Below are 23,518 nucleotides of genomic sequence, written 5' to 3'. Positions count from 1 at the left end.
GGGGAAAAATGGGATAGCTATATCTCCTTATCTACTGGGCCAATTGACAAAATTCAGATTGAGTTTTCTTACATTTAAAAAACAAGACTTAACAGTTGTTCTAACAAAGGTATAACTTCAACACAAAATCAGACTTTTCTGAAAAAACATACAATTTTTTTTCTATATTTCGATTCTACACCTCAAATTATGCCAAAATGCCACATTTTGTAAAAATATCATGCATAGTTTTTTAAAAAATCAGCTCTTAAAATGTTAGCTACTCACTGTTAATTGAATTTGGTAGATATTTATAAAATTTACTTGATTTTTCTAAAATTAAATTTACTTGATTCTTTCTTTCACAATCCAAAATTTAGTTTCAATCCAAATAAAATTTGCACACTTTTTCTGATTTATTTTTTAAATTTGTATTTCTTAACAATTTTTATAAATTTTTTGAAAAAAAATCTGAATTATAACCTATAAAATTTTTACGATCATCTTTAAAAGTAGAAGTATTTCTAGGTATATCTTCAAAAATATTAGTTTTTTATTAAACATTTCTGAAGACACATATGAATTTATATAATGGCCGCACTTTGAAATTTTACATCCTTTTTTGGCGGGGGGAGGGAGACATTACCCGTAACTATGGTTTCCAAATTTTGTTACGATCTTCAATGAGTTTCCACATCTATTTTTAACTTAGCATTTCCAAAAACAATTTTACAGAAAATTAATCAGATGAAATCCTTTCAATTTTACTTATGTTGAACAATAAATACAGTACAAAGTCCGAAATCCAGACGTCCATTATCCGGAATGATCTAAAATCTGGACCCCAAAGCCACAAACATTTTTTTTTTTTTTTAATGCTTTACGCATGCGAATTTGATTTTTTCTTCCATAATAAAATATGGAGATTTTCACTTGAAAATTCCAATTCTTAATTTCCCTTAAGGCACTAAATAAAATACCTTGTTATGGAAAAACAATCACGTAACGGCGGTATCGAGTGCCGGCCCTAGATAAAGCCTTAAGTATATGTGGAAGTTTATTTATTCAGGACTCAGATTATTTTGAAGCATGTGCAAGAAATAAACATAGGTATAGTTGTTGTGTAATTTGAAGAAAAAGGCTAGAGGGCGCTGTTGCTCGCTTAGTTGTAAGAGAATAAAGTTTGTTCATGTTGAAGGCGGCGGCCTAAGAATACGCTCTGTATATAGTAATTAAAATATTGTTAAAAATGAAAAAGTGTTAAAATTAGTAAACCCACTGAACCACCATTATCTGACTTGGAGATGCACAAAATTATTAGATGGTGCATCGGCGTAAGGAATTAAGGCTTTGTGAAGATTTTAGGTGTTCGATCCAAGTGTTTCGATTTCAATGGATATTTCATATTCAAGGGACAATGGAATTCCAAATAAAGGTAGGGAAATCTTAAATTAATTATTTAGTGATTATTTGTAGTACATTAGTAAGTATTTATTATTGCTGTCGTGGGTGTATTTAAATTAAATAAAATGGAAGAGAAGTTAGATAGATTGAAACGTAAACGTTCCACATTGAGATCATCTGTTAGTAGGTTAATTAAAGTGATTGAAGATAAATTAAAAATTGAAGGGGATGAAAATTTGATTAAAGAATTACGAGAATTGTTTGAATTATTAACCGAAAAGAAAAATAATTTGAGAACGCTTGATGATGAAATACAAGAGTTAATTGATGTTAACTTAATTGAAGAAGATTGTAGTATAAGCGAAGAATACAATGGCAAATGTATAATTGCTTGTAGTCAAATTAAGCAGTTTCTAGGTGCGGTTACCGCAGTACCGCCAGCGAGGAATCCCCAAAGTTCTGATTTAAACCAGTCTAGTGGTAATGGAATTTTGCATGTAAGTTCCAGTTCTAGTGGGAGTAGTACGCTGAAATTACCAAAATTAATGATTGATAAATTTTGGGGAGACCCCAAACAATGGAATGAATTTTGGAATAGTTTCGAAAATTCGATACATAAAAACGAAACGCTTTCAAAAATACAAAAATTTGTATACTTAAAAACATTCTTAACGGGACAAGCTTCGAATGTTGTGTCAGGCTTTGAGTTAACAGAAAGTAATTATGATAGTTGTGTAGCATTACTAAAGGACAGATATGGTCGAAAAGACCTGATCATTAATTCATTCATGAATAAAATTCTCAATTTAGAAGCTGTTAAAAATTCTGCTAACGTAAAGGCTTTACGTAAATTATATGACGAATTAGAAGTTTCGATTCGTAATTTGGAAACTTTAGAAGTAACTTCTGGCTCATATGGACATTTATTAATTCCAATATTATTAAAATTAATTCCGGACGATTTAGTTTTGGAATTTAATCGGCAAAGAGGATCGAAAGATAAAGTTGAAGTTTCGGAATTAACACAATTTATTAAAACGGAAATAGAATGCAGGGAAGTTTCAAATCTAGTATTAAGCGAAAGGAAAAATCCTGTGCCTCCGCGAGTCTATCAATCAAAATATGAAACTAGAAAATATATAAAAAATACACCCACGGCTGCATTTCATACTGCAGTTAACCAAAAATGCATCTTTTGTGATAATTTGCACGAGTCATTTAAATGCGAAGTGAGTGTTTCTGATAAATTAAAGAAACTAAGATTCGAAAACTGCTGCTTTTCTTGTTTTAAAAAATTCCATACATCAGAAAGGTGCAGAAATAAAACTAAATGTAATAAATGTGGCGGTATGTATCACAATGAATCGATTTGTACTAATAAATCCCTTGTAAACAAAAAGTTGGAACAAGGTTATTCCAAAAATGAAACTGAATCTCTGACTTTGAATTCTGAGGAAAGAAATAAAGTTCAAAACTTAAAATTGATTGCTTCTGTTCCTCAAGGTGATAATAATAATGACTGTAATTCTAGGGAAATATTATTACAAACTTGTACAGTTTATGCTTGTTCTAAGTATAAATCAAAATTAACTAGATTAATTCTTGATCAAGGCAGTCACAGATCCTTTATAACGAAAAAATTGGCCGACCATTTAAAACTTACTCCAATCCGTTATGAAAGACTTTCTGTTTATTCATTTGGTGCGACGAAGGCAATGAATCATTCCTATCCGGTCGTTGAAATCGAAATTCAGAATTGGAAACAAAATAATAAAATAAAAATTGAATGTTTGATCTCGGATGTTATTTCCTCGGCGTCCATCAGTGTGCCTAGTAAACAAATTGCAGACTTCATGGAGCATATGGGGTTGCAGATCGCCGATTGTGCAAGAAAAAATAATAGATGTTGAGATATTAATTGGAGGGGATGAATTCTGGAATGTAGTTTATTCTGAAAGAATTAAAATATCTGAAGGGTTGTACGCAGTCAGTTCTGTGTTTGGTTGGGTTGCCGCAGGAATCCAGAAAAATAAAACAAACAAAAATTGTTCTGAAAATTTAGCGGTAATGACAAACACTGTTGTGTTGAAAGATTTAAAAGGTTTTTGGGAATTAGAACATATGGGAATTAATGATTCTGATGATTATTCCGATATTGACTGCGAAACAGACCAGTTTGAAAGAAATTTGCAGTTTAAAAACGGAAGATATGAGGCAAATTTAATCTGGAAATACAGTCCGAATAATCTAGGAAATAATTTTGAGGTAGCTAAGAAACGATTCGCAAACTTTCACAATAAACTAAGTAAAACTCCGGAGATTTTTCGGGAATATTAAAATATAATTGAGAACCAGATATTAGAAGGAATTGTGGAGGAATGTCCAAATAATGATACAAATTTGGGATATTTTATGCCTCACCGAGCAGTGATACGACCTAGTGAAACTACTAAGGTAAGAATTGTGTACGATGCTAGCTCAAGGACAGAGGACACGAATTCGTTAAATGACTGCCTTGAATCGGGACCTAATCTAAATCCAAATATACTAGACATTATGTTAAATTTTCGTAAGTTTAAGATAGCGTTTTGTGGAGACGTTGAAAAAGCCTTTTTGATGATAGGAATTGCTGAAGGTGATAGAAAATTTCTAAAATTTCTTTGGTTTAATGAAAATAATGACTCCTTTAAGATTATGCAAATGTGTCGCGTAGCTTTCGGTTTGACTATATCTCCTTTCATTTTGGTCGCCACTATAAAATATCACATTCGAAAATATAAAGATAAAATGCCAGACAGTTTCCAAATGTTAAATTCTTCTGTCTATGTCGATGACCTATATTTTGGAGCAGGAACGGTTGAAGATGCATATCGGTTATCTGTAGATGCGGTTAATATATTTAAGGATGCTGGGATGAATTTCAGAAAATTAAGAACTAATTCTAAAGCATTAAACGATTTATGGGTCTTAAATGGGATTAAGGAATCAGATAACAAATTAACTAGTGAATCGAATTTCTTAGGCATGATTTGGAATTCCATTGAAGACAATATAAAGTTAAATTTAAAAAATTTAATTGACTTTTCTTCTGGAAACGATTTTGCTACAAAAAGGAAACTTTTGCAAAGTATCGCCCAAATATACGATCCATTTGGATTTATTGCACCCTTTGTTATTCGGGCAAAAATTATTATGCAAGAAATCTGGTGTTCCGGTTCTGACTGGGATGAGGTTCTTCCTGCAGAGATTAAGGACAAATTCAACATTTGGCGGGAGGAACTTAATGATTTAACTGAAATATCGATTCAGCGAAATTTCTTTGATGACGATCCAATGAATATAAGCCTTCACCTATTTTCGGACGCTAGTCCTAAAGCATGTGGGGCCATCGCATATTTCAGATATTGTACGAGTGATTCTAAAATTAAAACTTCCTTTATCATGTCGAAATGCAGAGTTGCACCTTTAAGAGCAATCACGCTTCCTCGTTTAGAGTTAATGGGAGCACTCGTGGCTGCTCGAATGTATAAATATTTGAAAAAATTGTTTGGTGATTTAATTGAGGATGTTTATTTTTGGAGTGATTCCGAAATCGCCATTACTTGGATTAAAGGTTCGCCAAATAATTGGAAACCATTTATCGCCAATCGTGTTACAGAAATACAGAGTATATGCAACAACAAATTGTGGAACCACTGCGAAGGAAAACAAAATCCTTCCGATTTACTGACTCGAGGAATTAGTGCTCAGTCACTAATTAAGAATGATCTGTGGTGGCATGGGCCACACTGGTTACGTTTTCCTACTGAAAACTTTCCAAAACAAAAGAAATTAAAACCAAATTCAGAATCGTTGGAGTTAAGAAAAAGTATTATTTTGACTGCACCTGTAATTAACAATGAATCCCCAATTTTGCATATAGAAAAATTCAGTTCTTTAGGAAAATTACTTCGAATTACTGCCTATGTATTTAGATTTATTGGGAGACTTCGGAAAAGGTCTACAGAGAATGGACCTTTAAGTGCTTTTGAGATTAAAGCAGCTGAACATTATTGGGTAAAAATTACGCAACGAGAATCGTATCAAGCGGAAATAATTAAGTTATCAGATAAAAAATCAATTCTCGATTCTTCCATCTACTCCCTTAATCCAAGGCTTGATGAGGAGGGAATTCTTCAGTTGAAAGGTCGCATTCAATTTGCAGACTGTCACGAGAATTTAAAACATCCTATTCTATTACCCTCAAAATGCAAGTTTACCGAGTTGATCATCACGGACTCGCATGAAAGGGTATTCCATGCTGGAGTTAATTCGACACTAACTCAGATCAGAGACAAATATTGGATCATTAAGGGAAGACAGCGTGTTAAGACTATCATCAGCAAATGTGTGATATGCAAACGATATAGTGCTCGTCCTGGGGTACAGGATATCGCTCCACTTCCTCCAGACAGAATCCAAGAGTCGCCTCCATTTGCTGTGACCGGGTTGGACTTCGCCGGTCCATTTTTTACGAAAGACAGGCAAGGTAAAGTTTACATGCTGTTGTTAACGTGTGAGGTCACTCGTGCCTTACATATAGAGATAGTAACTGATCTCAGCACTGAAAGTTTTTTGCTAGCTTTCCAAAGATTTTTAGCTCGCCGAGGACTGTGTACCATCGTGTACTCCGATAATGCCAAGACTTTTAAAAGAGCTGATAGAGAACTAAAACATATTTTTAAAACTTTGAGTGACTCATCTGTGAAAGAATTATTTTCTGCTAGAGGCATAAATTGGAAATTTATTATTGAGAGGGGTCCATGGTGGGGAGGGTTTTGGGAGCGTATGGTACGAACCATAAAATCCAGCTTGCGAAAAATTATTGGTCGATCATCCCTTACTGTGAAAGAGCTTGAAACAGTGCTCATTGAAATCGAGGCAATGATTAATTGTAGACCAATTACCTACGTGTTTACCGATCCCAATGAACCTTCTCCACTAACACCCTCTCATTTTCTGGTTGGTAGACGATTGCTATCTCTGCCTGCTAATAAAATAACATCAAATAATTTGATTGGGTCAAGAAATTCAATTATTAAACGATATAAATACCATCAAGATATTTTAAATCATTTTTGGAAGCATTGGAGATCAGAGTATCTTTTTAATCTGAGATTTGCCAATATTTGTCCTCCACACTCTAACGCATCTCACTTTAAAATCAACGATATTGTCTTGATTCATGACGACAAACATCCCAGAAATCTTTGGACAATAGGTAAAATTTTGGAATTAATGCCAGGCAGAGATGGTAAAATAAGATCTTGCATAATTAAAACACCTACTGGTACCTTAAAAAAAGCCTATACAATTGTTATATAATATGGAACTTAACTAATGTTTGTATTTTGTATTTTTAGGTTTGATTCTCCTGACCTTGCTGATAGGTATCATTTAATGTTTTGTAAAATTTTATGTGCTTATAATTATGTATGCATGTTTGTTATATTTAACCATTTCTCCAGGATTTATTGTCGAAATATTAATTGAATATTCTAGGATTTATTATTGAAAGATGAACTCTCCACCGAGTTCAGGTGGGGAGTGTTGTGTAATTTGAAGAAAAAGGCTAGAGGGCGCTGTTGCTCGCTTAGTTGTAAGAGAATAAAGTTTGTTCATGTTGAAGGCGGCGGCCTAAGAATACGCTCTGTATATAGTAATTAAAATATTGTTAAAAATGAAAAAGTGTTAAAATTAGTAAACCCACTGAATCACCATTATCTGACTTGGAGATGCACAAAATTATTAGAATAGTAAATAACTAAACTAATACAGTTCAGGCTTAATTCAGTACTCTATAGGAGCAAGACAAAATTTAGCGAAACAGCTTGGCTTTCGTCGTCAAGATTGTGATACACAGCCAATAATGTATAATCGATGCTATTAAGTTAGGCTAAAATTATCTTTACTGATTCTAAGGCATTTCAATTAATGCAGCAGACTGCGCTGCGCTCTGCTCTTCTAATTTGATCCAGCTTATTATTTTTTGCAGACTCTTTTTATTACGGCAATTTTATAAAAACTAAGCTTGAACTTTCAATTAAGTCGAAAAGTGTTTCCAATTCTGGAGTTGCCAAAGGATATCCATAGCGAAACTAAGTTTTCATGTCCATTAAACAAAAAGTGGAATTTCTGCAAAATATGGATAAAGGCATATCCGTCTCAAAATTATGCGAGGAATATGGCATTGGAAAGTCCACTATATATGAGACAAGAAAAAATAAAAAGGAACTTTTTGAATTTTTTGTGGAAGCATCTTAAACAACTTGCATTGAAAGAAATGTTTCATAAAGTAAACAAATGAATATTAAGCTTTCTTTTGTAAATTTTAATACCCTTTAGATCATAATTCTTCTTTATTTCATAAATTACGGTTTCATATTTTTAATTTTATAATTTCTGCATGCAATCCTACCAGATTTAAACTGATGATCTATAATCCGGAATCGCCGAAGTCCCGACGAGTCTGTATTAACGGCTTTTGACTGTATATAACAAAACATCACTGTTGCCACAAAAAATCTACATTATAAGGAACATATTAAATTGTGTATTAACTGAGTTCGTGCACGTTCCTGAACAGGCCCATTTCCTTCCAATGGATTCACACTCCATCATTGATACAGAATTGTATTGAATTTTAATTGTATAATTTCTGCATGCCATCTTACCAGATTTAAATTGATGATCTATTATCCAGAAAAATCCCAAATCTGGAATCGCTGAAGTCCCGACCAGTCCGGATTTCAGACTTTGTACTGTATTTATTAATACCATATGAAGAGATACTTTTAAGAATATTACTCAAATTTTTAATGCATTTTATTTTCACTTTTTTTAAGTGTTTGTTAGAGTAAATTTTTAATTTTGCAATGTTATTGTCTGTTATTTTACTTAATTTTATATACAACAAAATTTATTTTGTAGATTTCAAAATTGTGCATCATATACATATTTAATACTTCTAAATATATAAAACAATACATAAAAAATATAAATAAAACATGCTTATCTTCTACTACAGATATGTTTAACAGCAACAAAATTTAATAATAAGATTTTTCTTTTCTTTCACGGTTGCAGCAAATGCAAGAAATAAAAATAATTCTGAAGACATTTTTTATGTTGAAAGGTATTTAGTGGCATTAACTGCACAAGATATTTTTAAGCAAGTTGTAGCTTCTATTTAAAAGAGCCACTGATATTATCATCCAAGACTCATATTTTCAAACTACAGTTAATTTTTATATAAACATGAGGTTTAGAATAATCACTTTCCTAAAAATCAAATAATGACACAAACATCACATTCTTTGGAGCCTGAATTAATCAGAATCACAGAAGTTTAGTGGTTATGTAGAAACTATCCGCAGCAGGACAACTCAGAAAGTTCTGGGAACAAGTAAAATATACACAAAAAATTTTGGAATCATTTACCATGATCTCTATTAAATAAATTTAAGATGATTTCTCAAAATAAAAATTCCACTTTTTAAAAAGTTAAATCCTGGAAAGCACTTTCCTGTTTTCACACATGTGCTTAAAATTCTAATTTAGAATGCAATTGTCAAAAACTGAATCATTGCCTATGAAAAAATACTTCATTTTCAGATTAGATATCAATTCCCCTCCCCCCTCAGTAGTACATAGAGTTCAAACTGCAAAATGTCCTGCAAAAAAGAAATAAAAATGCATTTCAATAGTCAGTACATAACGGAATATGCTATACAATATTTACATATATGTTGCTTCAAAGCACTAAACTGGGACGTAAATTTCTTCTGAAATTTAAGATGAATATGAAAAAGGTACACAATAAATAATTATTAAACTAACTTGAAGACCTTTAACCAAGAATTTAAACATGCTGCTAATTAATGTACACAGAATCATAACCTCTAGTGCAGTAATACGAAATAGCAAATGTAATAAACAGTAACTCTTTAATCAACATTAAGAAAACTGCTGAAACTGAACATGAAACACAAAGTTAATAATTTCAAAAACAGTAATAAAAAAAGTGTTTCAAACCTTTACATGTATACACACTTTTGGGCATAATAGCAATTCAGCCTTTTAGGGCATAGTGCATGCTGCAGGAAAGGTTTGAGATGGCACACAAAGTTGTCTCAGTTCACCAGTTCCTTTGGCCAGTGAAGGCAAACTCATTAGTCAACAGAGTCAATTATCAACAGTTCAACACTGAAATCTCTTTACAAAGCCATATTTTTTAAACTTAAATTACATAGACATTTATACTGTTATACACTTAATTAGATGCTGGCTTTTAGTGAGAACGTTTTCGATCTGATTAAGGTACGTTCGCTAAGTTTCGACTTTTTTCCAACTCTCCCATCCATACTTAACTTGTATTCTTGTTTCGTGTATCTTCTTCCATTCATTCTCTGTATATGTCTAAATCATCTTGTACCTTTCTCAATATTACATCTTTTTTCGCTCCACAACACTCCCTAAAATTAACTCAATACTTCAGTTTTTAAGTCTTAGTTAAACTATATATGTATGTTGAATAAAATTTGATATTATACTTAATAATGATACTATTTATTGATAAAAGAGAATTGTAAGATAGCAAAAAACTTAAATCACAATAATGACTAACAGAACACTAATGTGAACAATGGCCTTGCATCTCCTTGAAAAGTTTGCATTTTGTATGTTGTTTTTAATTTTAAGCATTATTCCAAGTTTTCATGAATAAGAGGACTTCTCGATTTACTCTTGACAAAAAGTTCATGTTTGAAAATGATTGTTCGTATGAATATGTAGACTCAAATAAGGAAAACATCAAACGTTAGTTTTTTAAGCTGATTATATGTGTCGGGAATAATATTATTCCACATGTTAAAAATCAGCATATCTTCCTTCTCCAGGTTACTCGTGCTGTGAACTAAGCACACATTATTTTTCTCAATGTTTCTGTGTCTGAGATGTTCAAATTTCAAGTTCCGTATATATATATATATATATATTTTTTTTTTAATCCAGCAATTGATTTCAGAGTTGCCAATGTGAATACTAAACAGAAAAATTCAATTCTGTTTCACTAGTATTAAGGGGTTTTTAAACAAAGGCTAACGTTGCTTTGCTAATTCTGAATTCCTGAAACCTGCTGAGAAAAACTTCTCTCGTATCTAAAACTGTTAATTTGAAATAGCAAATGTCAATATTAGATCTATTTTCTTGGGGATGTTTCAACAGGCTTGGAAAGTGAATCAAAGTTTCTGTTTCAAAATCTTGAGCAAAAAGAGATAATTTGCTTTTAAATGAAATACTTACCATCGTAAATGAAATAGCTTCTTACAACATCAGAAAAATTGTGTTTCCTTTCTTCTGTAGTTTTTTTCATTAAGCTGATTTAGATGAGATGTAATGTCTACCATAAAATAAAATTTTTGGATCCACTGATCATTCATTAGTTCTAGATTATAAACACTCTTTTCAAGGAGAAATGCTTTAATTTCTGTTAATAAGGATGCAAAATGTTTCAAAACATTTCCTCTTGATAACCAATGCACTTTATTATTCAGCAGAAGATCTGAGTACTTGCTCTCTATTTCAACTAAAAATTCCTTAACTGGTGATGATTAAAAACTTTAGTTATAATGGGGTTCATAATAATATAATCATGAATTCCATAACTTTGCAAATTTCTTCTGGAAATGTCTGCGCACAAAGCACTTTTTGATGAATGATACGAGGGTAAGTAAGATCTTGTTACTGATTTTTCCTTTCAAAATAATAACAAATACATTTCTTACGCCGGTCATTCTTTTTGCCCTGTCTGTTGCAATTGAGACAAGTTTATCGAGTGGAATATGATGTTTATGAATACATCCAATTACAGCAATTGCAATATCTTCTTCACGTGTTTGACTTTCTTCTTCACGTGTTTGAAGGGCAGTGGGTTTTTGGGGGAATAGAGCACAAATCAGGTCGCTGTTTTTTAGTTGCTGTGCCAGACAGAACAGCGGATACTCTTCTCGCTTTAATTAAGGATTGGATCAAACCGGGAACCCAGATTATTTCGGACTGCTGGAAAGCTTATGACCGTTTGAGCAAAGAAGGTTTTAATCACTTGCAAGTTAACCATTCGCTCCATTTCGTAGATCCTGAAACCGGAGCTCATACTATCACAGTTGAAAGACAATGGCGTGACTTCAAAAATTCTTTGCCGGTTTACAATCGTCGAGGAGATTTTGAAGGATACATAGCCTGGTATTTGTTTAGGAAAATTTGCTCTGCATTGAATGAGCATCCATATGTTAAATTTCTTGAAATTATTAGAGACATAGACTGGGAAGATTGGCATGTACTTCAGGGAGGGGCGGTTAAAGGATCTTCGAAATCTTAAAAACAATACCTATTATTGGATTTTTTTTTCAAATTTTTTTGTTATTTTTCATCTTCATGATCCATTAATTTGGCTCTAAATTGCTTTATCTATTTATAATTTTTTTTTTTTTTTTTTTAATTTTTTTATTTCTGCCCTTGATATTACATTTTCCAAATTTTTTTCATTGATATCTAAATTATGATTCCGATTTTTTTTTTGTGATACTTATCAATAAACAACAGATTAAATGATTCAAGAAAAATGTAAGTACATATTTTTCTTTTATTTTATAATTGTATACTTCAATTTTTGTTAAAAAAATTCATACACTATTTTTAAAAATTGCTGAGATAATTATTGTCACATATGTTTTACTGTTAATTATATTCTATACATTTATATTTTTATATTTTTTTATATAAGGTATTTTAAAGTATTTGAATTTAATAATATTCTAATTCTTTTAAATGTTGGATGATGGTTTTTAATTCGATATTCAATTTCAGTAATAATTTAATCTAATTAAACGTTGGCACAATGTTTTATAGCAGTGTTTTTATTCTCTTCTTTGCTATATGAAAGTAATAACCAAACCAAAACCGAAAGTAATAACCTTACTTTAGTATTTTATACTCATAGTAAATGTATTTATTTACACTTGCCTGCCATCTTAAAAAACGGCATTTTCAACAAAAAATTAATCTATTACTTCTAACGATATTTATTTTTTTTTTAAGTTTCGAATACTTTGAAAACAGCGTTTTTCAAGATGGCTGACGTTTGTAAAAATCGTGCCAACATATGCGCCAACGTAAATCGCCAAAAATCTGTGCAACCGTCTAACAAAGTAGCACCCAAGCTGTTACCCGGATGGGCACTGATGCGTTGGTGAATGTCCCCCTGCAAGATTGTTTGCCATACATGCTCCAATATTCAAGTTAGATCACTCTGATCTACAATGGTACAAGATGCTTGCTCATCAGAGCCCAGACATACTCTATTGAAAAGAGACATTTGGCAACCATGCCTGCCATAGAAGTGTTGAAAAAACACAAAGACTACCATAAGTAAAAAGGTGCAAGGTTGAGCATTATCCTATGGAAATATATGTTCAGAGGTACGTGAAAGGAATGGCAACACTATGGGGTGCTGAATCTTGTATTCGATGCTGTAAGGATGTCATGTAATGACAACCACCGAGGTCCAGCTAACAAATGAAATAACCATACCATAACTTCTGGCTGATAGACTCTGTGGAGAACAACAATTAGGTGAGTATGCCACCACCGTTCTGGGCATCTCCAGAAACATCTTCACTGGTCATTGGGGTTCATCACTGAATATAATTCTATTTCAGTCTGCGAGATCCCAGGCCAAATGCACTTCCCACCACAGCAGACATGCTTGACGGTGTGGAACAGTGAGGGGCAGTCAGTGCCATGATTTCAGCCCCCATTTACCAAGTTTTTATATTAACAGTCACTCTGATGTTCTGGTTACTTGTTGAATCATTCATAAGCACCGATTGGACAATCAGGCTGTTCTCGCATTCTGTTGTTACTCTCAGTCAACCGCTACTTTTTTGAAGCTCCGTACAACCATGCTTCGCCTGTTCCTAACAACATCATCAAAAATGGTAACATCGCTCTGACCCAATTTCCTAGCAACCCCTGCTATTTGACCATCTTGCTGTTGTTAATACAACTGCAGGTCCTCTCTCAAATGGTGACATTTGCTCATAATGCTTGAGAAGCCATCTGCAAAGCATTGGTACAGTCCATGTGGGTTGACAGAACAGACTGGCATGGAAATTATGCCTTAGCATTAGAATGCCCTGTTATTTTATATACCATCCGGATGCTCTGTAGTAATGAGCTGGAGCTCCAACTAGTCAGTCATTAGCTGCCAAAAGTTATCATAAGGTATGGGCATATACAATTGCGCCCCATTCATATAATACCACATTGATGCGTCACTTTTTAGAGTGTACAAATGAATTAAAAGCTATTTAACATTTAAGGCTATTTTTAGACATTTTGAGCAGCTATGTGAAGGAAATAGGGAAAAAACCTTACAGAAGTATAGAAGACTGAATTTCTCTACTGAAAGCTATAACTAATTCCCTTTATGCTGTTCATACCGTAACCTATATTGTAATCTGAACTCCATCCACAATGCAAGCCATTTGTTTTGCAATGATGCTCAGCTTCCTTTCTTGTACAATCTACTATGCACTTAACCAGAGCAGTTGCTTTACTCCTTCTGCATGTAATTTTTTTCCTATGACAGAATTGGCAAACACTGATCGAAACACAGATCAGTGCTTCACCAGAAATGATGAGAATGAAAACCCTGCATTTGTAACAAAATTGCCATAATTTTTTATAGAAAAATGAGGGCACTGCTTTTGAAGTAGATTTTATTTTTAATGCAGTTTTTATGTTAATTAGACTCCATATGTCACCTTCAGTCACCATGGCTTGCACGAGTAACTGAAAAGTCAAAATTGCACACAGAAGACAATACACAATTTTCTGAAAATTTTTAAGTTGCCTTTCTCCACTTTATCTGCACTTTGGAAGAACTTTTTTTTTTCCTCCCAAAATGACTTAAGTATGCTTACTGCATAGTTTTAAATAAAAATACACACAAAAACCAAACACATGTGCTCAATGGCTTCAACAGGTACAGTACTAGAGTCCAATAACACTCGCACAGTGCGATGTCAGCATAATGATTTAACTGTGACAAACCAATTCTACTCTATCAGTACAATTGCTGCAGCCAGTAACACATATTAATCATGACATCAACACAATCATACATGTTTATCAATCACTTTTGCTTACTCATGTAGTCACTTGACTCAAACTTGGAATTTTCTGTAGCAATTTTTGTCATATCTTAAAAAGCATAAAATTAACTTTAGACCAAAACTCAGTCACATCATCATAATAGCGGATTTGAGTTCTGAATTATTCATGGGAAACAGGACAACCATTTAAGTCCCAAGATCCTTCAAAAAAGTATTAAAAAGTTCAAGTCAAGAATTTGTATGCTAAATTAAATACTGTTAAGAAAAACAAGTTTGAAAACATCATTAACCAACATATAGACTGAAAAGAATTATATCAGACTTATTGTGTCAAGATGTGGACCAAAAGATAGTTCTAATTTATGGTTAAGACAAGATAAGCATCATCATTTACATACTTAACCCACTCTTAAGATTACTGATCCTGACTCTGCCAGTCACTTATGAAAAAATGAAGATACAAATATTTCAAACTAAATGATCCTGCTTACATTTACAATTACAGAAGTGATCTTAGGATCCAGCTTGTACAGCCATTATATCCTACATTATATAAAGTGCAGAAACAAAACATTTTGAACACTACCCAATCACCTAAAGGGGAATAAAATATTATGGTTTTGAATTCGATTTACACAAGCCTGATTTCATCATCTACTACAATGTTTTAAAAATATGAGTTATGTTCTTTATGCTAAGCTTGTACCGTATGCATTAAATGATGCTTAAACAATATATTTTGTAAACTTTAAAACATAAACCAACTGCAGTAACACATTATTAAATAATATGATAAAGGTAGGTTAGGTTATTTGAATATGGGAAAGCTACAAGGGCTGTCTGCCTAAGAGGGAGGACAATTTGAGACAAGCTGGCTTGTATTTATCAGCCTGTCCCCATGAGTTTTGACCCAAACTGGATCAAACTGTCAGTATTCAATAGTGTGGGCCACTGGTGAGGCAATACAATAAAGAATATGCCAACATTAATGTATTGCGGAAAGAACATACTCATCAGCATTTGTATCCATATCTTCTTCAATAAAAAAAACTCAACATTTTCATATTCATCATCTTCATCAGACTCCCGTTCACAGAATTCAACATGGGCAGGCTCATTTTCATATGCATAAAGAGGTACAGGCATTGATAACAAGCTAAAAATAATAAAATTTACAATATCAATAGAAACAGATGCTGCCAAAATATAAAACAGGTTTTAAAATTTTTAAATTAAAAGGAAATAGTGCTCTTTTTCTGATGAAACATTACATTAAATATTTATTCCCAGTCAGAACGAATAAATTAAAAAATAAAGCACAATGAAACAAATTAAAACTCTCAAAAATTACAATAAAAAATTCATATTATACAGTGTCAAACATTCCTCTCTACATACATATAATTCTAAGTTAAATTTAAAGATTCACTTCATTCAAGGTAATTATCAGCATGGCTTTACCCAAATATTAATTAATTTACCATTCTTCTAGTGTATTTATTGGGAAATTAATTGACTTAGCAAAATAAGAAAATGAGCAAAATTTAAAGTTAGAACTCTTTTCACAATCAATCCTATCTTTTTAAGTTAGAAGGAAAAATTAGTCACCAAAATCAGGTAAAGACAAATTATCAAATACAGTACAAAGTCCGAGATCCGGACTCGTCTGCAATCCCAAATTTTAGGTCATCAGTTTACATTTAGTAAGATAGCATGTAGAAATTATCAAATTAAAAGTATGAATAGTTGTTTACAAAATAATGATGCATTTATGACTTTAAGAGAATGAAAGTTTACAATAAATAAATAAACTTCGATATTTATTTGCTTAAGATAAAATAACCCGCTGAGCAAGTATTAATTTAGGATTCAAACAAAACAAAAAAAATCAGTGTTACATCTGCAAATTTTCACAGGACTAGTTTCAATGGTTTTAGCGAACCATCGAAACTTAAAATAATTTACATTTAGAGAAATGTTTATTATATTAAACATTTCTCTAAATGTAAATTATTTAAGTTGCATTGTCACTTTCTCTTTATTTTTACAGATAGATATTATTCTTTATTCAATTGCCAGTCCTCCAACTGCCCTCTCGAAAATTCCCACTAAATCGTCAGTTGAAATCTTTTCATTCTCGTAAACCTCTCTACTTTTTCCACTATCAGTAGCGATATTTTCTGAATTTAGAACCATACTAGATTCCGCCATGTGTTAGTTGATTAATGATTGGGACACTGTGATCACAGATGAATAACATCAATATCCAATATACCAGTTTAATATCAACATAAAAGATTACCAGGTCAATCTTTGGATTATGGTAACTTGGTGATTTTTTGGCGAAAATTTGGTGACCAACCCTGCTACAGCAACCTGCTAGTTTTTGTTTGAACGCCATTTTGTTTTCATGAAGTAAAGGCATTTTTTTTTTTTTTACTCAACATTTTTTCCAACAATCTGCTAGCCGAATTACGCTTATGCTAGAACTTTTATGGAACAAAAGTGCTTAATCATGATGAAGATTAGGTGCGAAATTGGGAGAAAGTGCAGAATCGCAAACTGCTTGCCACGTTTTCAAGAATTGCACATACACGGTATCCATGTACATGTCGACCTATTTTCAATCAAAACAAATCCCAGAATTGCACAAAAATGGCATTGCGTAAACTCTTGACTTTATCCATGTACACTGCTAAAGTCCTAGCTAGTAACCTTTATCGTCTTACCAAAATGTCGCCAAACTACCTGTTACCATATTCCAAAGATTAGCCGATTACCATCCTGTTTGGTATATAGTTACTAGTATTTTTTTAAAAAAAATCTTAGGTATTGCTGCTCAAGATATTTCTAAACTGTCATAAGTTAATACTCACTGATGAAATATGTCATGAGTTAATACTTGGTGATGAAAGCTTAAAATAATGAAAAATTATTTCCCAGTTTGGCATCAGGGTTATAAGTTATTTGGTAGTTATTTGGTATAAGTTATTTCTAAACTGTCATAAGTTAATACTCACTGATGAAATATGTCATGAGTTAATACTTGGTGATGAAAGCTTAAAATAATGAAAAATTATTTCCCAGTTTGGCATCAGGGTTATAAGTTATTTGGTAGGTGTAAATTTGGCAGAGAACTTTGGTAGTGTTTCAGTTTGCGACATATGCCAAGCAAAAAGCTGTTTGTAGAGCCAAATTATTGATAATAGAATATGCCTATAGTGTAGTGGCTCACGTTTGTTTTCTAACACTTATGCTTTTCACCTTTACTTGCAAATGTCTGTTATTAAATATTACCAAAATGGCTTTTTATTTCCCATAGAACATATCACTATATTGACTATGGTAAGGAGCTAGCCTGTTATAATGAACGACTTTAGGCTTGGAATTTGATGACTTAGGGATCAGAACTACAACATTGTTCAGCCTGTGTAAGTACCATCCCAAGGTGACTATTTAGGAGAGAGTCCTTTCCATCAAATCGGATTCCTCAAACAAACCTTGTCTCCTTCCTTCAATCGATGTCCTGTAGCTCTCGTGTCATATCGAGTCTTCATCTTCTCTGTTGCCAAGTTAACTCACTCTTGTGCAAAATCATGTATAATTTTGAACCATAGCTGGACATCTTGGATGTACTCTTCAGGGAATGAAGGCGCATCCAAAGGACAACAAACAAGAGATCACTAGACAGACGAAGGTCGCAATTGAAGAGCATATGGGATGAGAAATAAGCCAGTGGTCTCATGGACAGCACTGGCAATAGGTCAGTAAGAATAGTGGTAGTGTCTTGTCCTAGTCCTTTTCGTTTTTGGAAACCATCAGGGAGAGGTTATTAAGGATGGTTCAATTAAACCTCTTTACCATACCGTCTGACTGAGGATGTAAAAGTGTCGATTGGGTTTTGTCGACGACAAGTAGCTTGCAGAGTTCTTTAATTACAGTTGAGCTAAAATTTCTTCTTTTACAGGAATGTAACTGAAGAGGCAATCTGAATCTGGAAATCCAGTGCTGTAACATTACATCTGCTACCGTGATAGCCTCTTGATCGGGAATAGGATGATACACTTCAGGCCACTTGGTAAAGTAACCAGTGACAATAAGGACGTATTTGTTGCCATCAGCAGTTTGTGGCAGATGTCCCAGGATGTCAAAGGCAATACATCCAAAAGGTATTCCTACATTGTAATTTTGTAGCTTCCCTTGGTTGCATTTCTTCGTTCTTTCCGACCAGCACAGGCATCGCAAGATCGGCACCACTTTTGCACGTCATCCTTTGCATTACTGCAATAGAACTCTTGAACTCTCTGCAAAGTCTTTTCTGTTAAAGTTAATTCGCTATTGTGCAAAATCATGTATCATTTTGAACCATGCCTGAACATCTTGGATGTACCCAAAGTGGTCCAATTCAAATTTCTGGTATAAGACACTGTTTCAAATATGGAGCGAGTCCCAGAAAGCCCAGTATTATTTTGCCGTAGAACTATCGATTGAAATGTCCTGTCAGGTAGGTTTTGTGTTTGAAAACTCCATTAAGTCAATTATAGGTTTAATGTCACTGTCCTGCAGCTGGTCTTTCCTGACTTCTTTGTCACTGCATAGGTCTCAATCAGCCGATGTTGATTTCATACGACCGGTTTAAGCAGCTTGTATTTCCCATTGACCTTGACACAATATGAGCAGCTTTTTAGAGCAGGGTCTTCTAAACAGGGCACATCGACATTTACATGTGATGATCCCTTCTGATGACAGACAGTCATGTCATATTCCTGGAGTCTGTATCTACCAGTCTATTTGGATTTCAAAATTCTTGAAATTTAAAAGACAGGTCAATGATGCATGATCCCATGTGGAGCAGGAATTTTCTGCTGCAGAGATAATGATGGAAATGTCCTATAGCCTTAACTATGGCAAGCAAAACACGTGTTAGGATTGGAACAGATGTTAGAACCTCCTTCAGGTTGCTAAATGCTAAATCCACACAAACTTTTTGTTTGCTGTCTGTGAAGTGGTCTTGCGATGTATGAAAAATTCTTCACAAATCTCCTATAGTAGTTGCAAAGACCCAGGAAACTTCTCAGCTGATGCACATTTTCGGGGTGTCTCCGGCCTTCAACCACTGACACCTTTTCTGGATGTGTACCCACCTTCAGCAGAGATGACACGTCCGATGTAAGTCACTTCTTGTCTGAATAATTTGCATTTGGCAGGACTCAACTTTAGACTGGCTTCATTCACTTTCTGAAGTACCTTTCTAAGATTTTCTAAATGTTCTTCATAACTCTTCCCGACGATGATGATCATCCAAGTATATGAGACAAGCTTCACAGGAAAGACCTCTCAGCACAGTCTCCATGAGGCACATGAATGTCGCTAACGCATTACATAATCCAAATGGTGTCCAAGAATATAATCAATTTTAGGAAGAGGGCAGCTGTCTTTCTTTGTACCCTCGTTTAACCCTTTGATGCACGGTGGTCGTGCCCTGAAACCACCATTTTCAGATTTTTTTTTTCTCCTCTTTTTTCCGAAATTTTTGAGTGAAAATGAATTGATTACTGATCTTTTACATCTAAATAACACAAAATGACTGTAAAATGATATATGTTTTAGGTATTAATACTTCAGATCGGATGCCTTTTAAAATTCGTTTTCGATGAGACAAAATAACTTCCTTTTATTAATATATACAACTTTAAATTTCAAAAGTTAGTCATCGCACATCAGGATTTCTGTCATAAACAATAAATAATTGCAGTAATTAAACTGCATATATATAAAAAACCTCTATATATGTGGCATTTGCTATGTGGTTTCAGGGCGCGACCACTGCACCACTAGAGCATTGTGTCACAATGCTTACAATCCTCTAGAGGCTTGGTGGTCACGCCTTGAAACCACTGGCGTTTGTTTCTCAATGACGTTCGCTTGCTTTTCAAATAGGAATGTTTATTTTTACCCGGATATAGATAAAGGGTTTTGAAACCACAGAGTTTAAGTTTAATTCATTCAATGAAATTTATTTATTTCTAGGAAACATTTTCCTTAATAAAGGCTAAAAATTGAAAACTAGGAAGCATAAAGTTACCAGTAAGAAATCTCTAACAAAGTGAAAGACCATCCACATAATCCAATTGCTATATTAATTAATCTCAAAATAAATAAGAAATATTGACTTCCAGTTAACAGTTACAGAAAGAGGCTCTCTGCAGAAGCATATATGTTTTATGAAAAGAAATTTTCCCTAAATATATTAATGATTACTATTTTTATGTCATAATTTATCAGTTCTAAAGATAGCAAAAAAAGAAAAAGAATTTTCAGGAAAGCTTAACTTTGAACATTTCTATTATTTTGTGAAAGCAAAAAAAATCTGTTTATTTTACAATTTTTAATTAACATAATCTAATATTTTAAAGCATATGCATAACTTTATGATAAGAAACATATTCATGGAAGGGTTATTTCACATTAGGAAAAGCTTCTATCATTCTACAACTTTTATTTATTTTTAATTAAAACAAATTTTAAGACTATTTAACAGGAAGAAAGAAATAAAATGGAATGGAAATACCCCTATTATAAATAATCAATAAAAGTCCTGAATTTTTTTAAAAAAGTGTGGAAATTTTTCTCTTTTTAAATATTTAACATCACTGGATAAATAGTAGCATTTAGGTTGATTAGCATATTTCAGCTAAATATTCACCGTATCCTTAACTCTTACTATCTATCAAATATACCTAATATTAAAAGTTTGAAAAACATTATTATAATTAAACTGTCTTGGTCTAAACATCTTACCAGATTAATAAAGTTCTGCTTCAAGTAAGAGAAAACCAGTTATGTAATTAATTGATAATACTGTATTATATTCTACAGGATATCTTTGTTGGTTTTCCAAGAGGTTTTTCCTTTCGAATTCTGTCCTGCTTCAGAAAATATGTTATAGTGTCAAAAGCTGTTAAATACATGATTTTAGAAATTTTCAGAAAGATCATTTGAGAAATTTTACTAAAAAATTTCCTTTTTCTACTTGCAAACCAAAAACAAATTTAAGAGTTTCTAGTTTATTTACAGCGTGAACTCCGTCTAAGGTATTTTGTGCGTTATGGCATTTTGTCCCATTTTTAACGAGCATTTTAAGCACACGGTTCTGAAGAATAATGGTCAACTTAATATAATATGTGACATGACGAAAATATGGTCAGCCTATTTTTGAAGTTATACTTTACATCTGGATTTATTGTATTGAAGACTAAGAAAACGCATAATTCAAGGAAACTAACGTTTTATAATTTTAGTTTCGCACATTTAAATATTCTGGCACTTTTTTAGGAAACTAAACATATTCGACTACATTTGCACATCAAAAATTTTAATTTACTCGTATATTGAATTCCTGTGTACAAACGGAACACAAATATTAATATTTTGTATAGTTGAAAAAAAATATATAAGTGAATACATACAAAACAAGCCTTTTGAAGCTTCCTTCTCCATATCCATAATCATCTGCTAATAAGACACACGTGAAGTTATAGAACTTTTAAAATCAAAAGCCCGCGGTACACAACAGATTTGTTCTTTGGTGTAACCAAAACCACAACCGGCGAATCAGCTTTACGCTGCAACGCAGTGTTGCCAAATCGCGCAATTTTTTTGGAAATTTGCTACTTTTGACAAAACTATGCTGCCAAAATTTATGTGCTTGTGATTTTGCGAAATTTTCGCTGCTCTTTTTTCTTAAACGCACACATGTTAAAATATATTTTCTCTTAAAATTAATTTATAATAAAAAATTCCCCCCCCCCTCACTTGTTCCACCAGATACGTCATGAGGCTTGCAGAAGTAAGGAAATACCTCAGCAACAGATAAGAGCTATTAATACAGATGAATAAGACAACAGAATAATATATGAAACCTAGATCTGGAGAGAATAACGAATATATTGTTCCGGATTTTGTGTTTTAGTTAGCAATTTTTAGTAGAATTTTAATTAAAATCGTTTTATTTCACCGTGTAATGCAGCGTATGAAGAGTTTTAAGAGAAGCTACGCCGAAAAAGTAAAAATACTGGAGCACGCGGTGCTTGTAATAATAGATATCTGGTAATGTACGAGTATATTTAATCCGAATAAATGTAATTGACTACTGTGCTAGCTGTGACCGTTAATTCTAATCTTTTGCTTTACAGAAACTGGTGCACAATTGAAAAGTTTTAAAACGTCGCGGAGAAATATCTCAGTTCAGTTGTTTACATAACTGTTTTGTTGAGTGTAGCGAATTTGCAGTGAGATCGGATTAGCTTTCTCTGAGCTTTGGATTGCGTTTTATTTGATGTTTTAGTAGTTTAAAATGTAACTACTGCGTGATATTGTGCGCATATCTAAGAGGAAAAATCCAGCATTGTGTTTTAATTCTTGTGATAAGAATAAATTTCGGCGCCCCTCTGGCCTAGGCTCCCTTATACAGTGAACAATTTTGCCACCCCCATGCGGCGGCCTTTATAGCAGTTCTTTCAATCATGGCCGTAAGAATGTACAACGTTCTTCAATTCATTAAAAAAATATGACTTATTTTGATATCGGATTTCTAACTTTAACATTAGGTTAAGTGTCATTAGGTTAACTGGAAGCAGAAAAGATGAAAAATATGCAACAGTTTTCGCCGGGAATCGAACTACGGACCTTTGAAATACCGGTTCAGAGCGCAGAACCAGTACACCACGAAGGCATGCTACAGAAGTTTGAGAAATACCTTCCTTATATACTCTCCTTTTTAAAGGGCGACTAGGGTTTTAGGGAACCTAGTCGCCAAATCCTGGGTGCGGAGAATCATCATCCACAACCCTTTTAGTTCGGGCGCCACTTGTAGAGTCATTAGGATTTATTTGGAAGCAGGCAACCAATATAAAAAATGA

The 23,518-nt window shown here is 33.1% G+C and overlaps 1 long non-coding RNA gene across 3 annotated transcripts in view; it reads right to left on the bottom strand.

Annotated features, from left to right (window-relative positions):
- Positions 1 to 22,226, bottom strand: part of LOC146994857 (uncharacterized) — a 79,179-nt gene extending 56,953 nt beyond the window's left edge. For 2 of the 3 annotated variants that reach the window (XR_015043273.1, XR_015043274.1), the window contains exons 1-2: positions 22,067 to 22,226; positions 15,608 to 15,753 (exon numbers count right to left, since the gene is read on the bottom strand). This is a non-coding gene — a long non-coding RNA (uncharacterized LOC146994857). The remainder of the gene's footprint in view (positions 1 to 15,607; positions 15,754 to 22,066) is intronic. The other variant, XR_015043275.1, reaches the window with a different exon arrangement.
- Between the last annotated feature and the right edge of the window lie 1,292 nt (positions 22,227 to 23,518).

This window comes from Stegodyphus dumicola, chromosome 10, assembly GCF_044657685.1.
Source record: "Stegodyphus dumicola isolate Sdum_Otavi_A_Nest chromosome 10, ASM4465768v1".
NCBI classification, from domain to species: Eukaryota; Metazoa; Arthropoda; class Arachnida; order Araneae; family Eresidae; genus Stegodyphus; species Stegodyphus dumicola.
The sequence above is the reverse complement of the archived record's forward strand: the minus strand, read 5'-3'. Positions and strand labels throughout refer to the sequence as shown.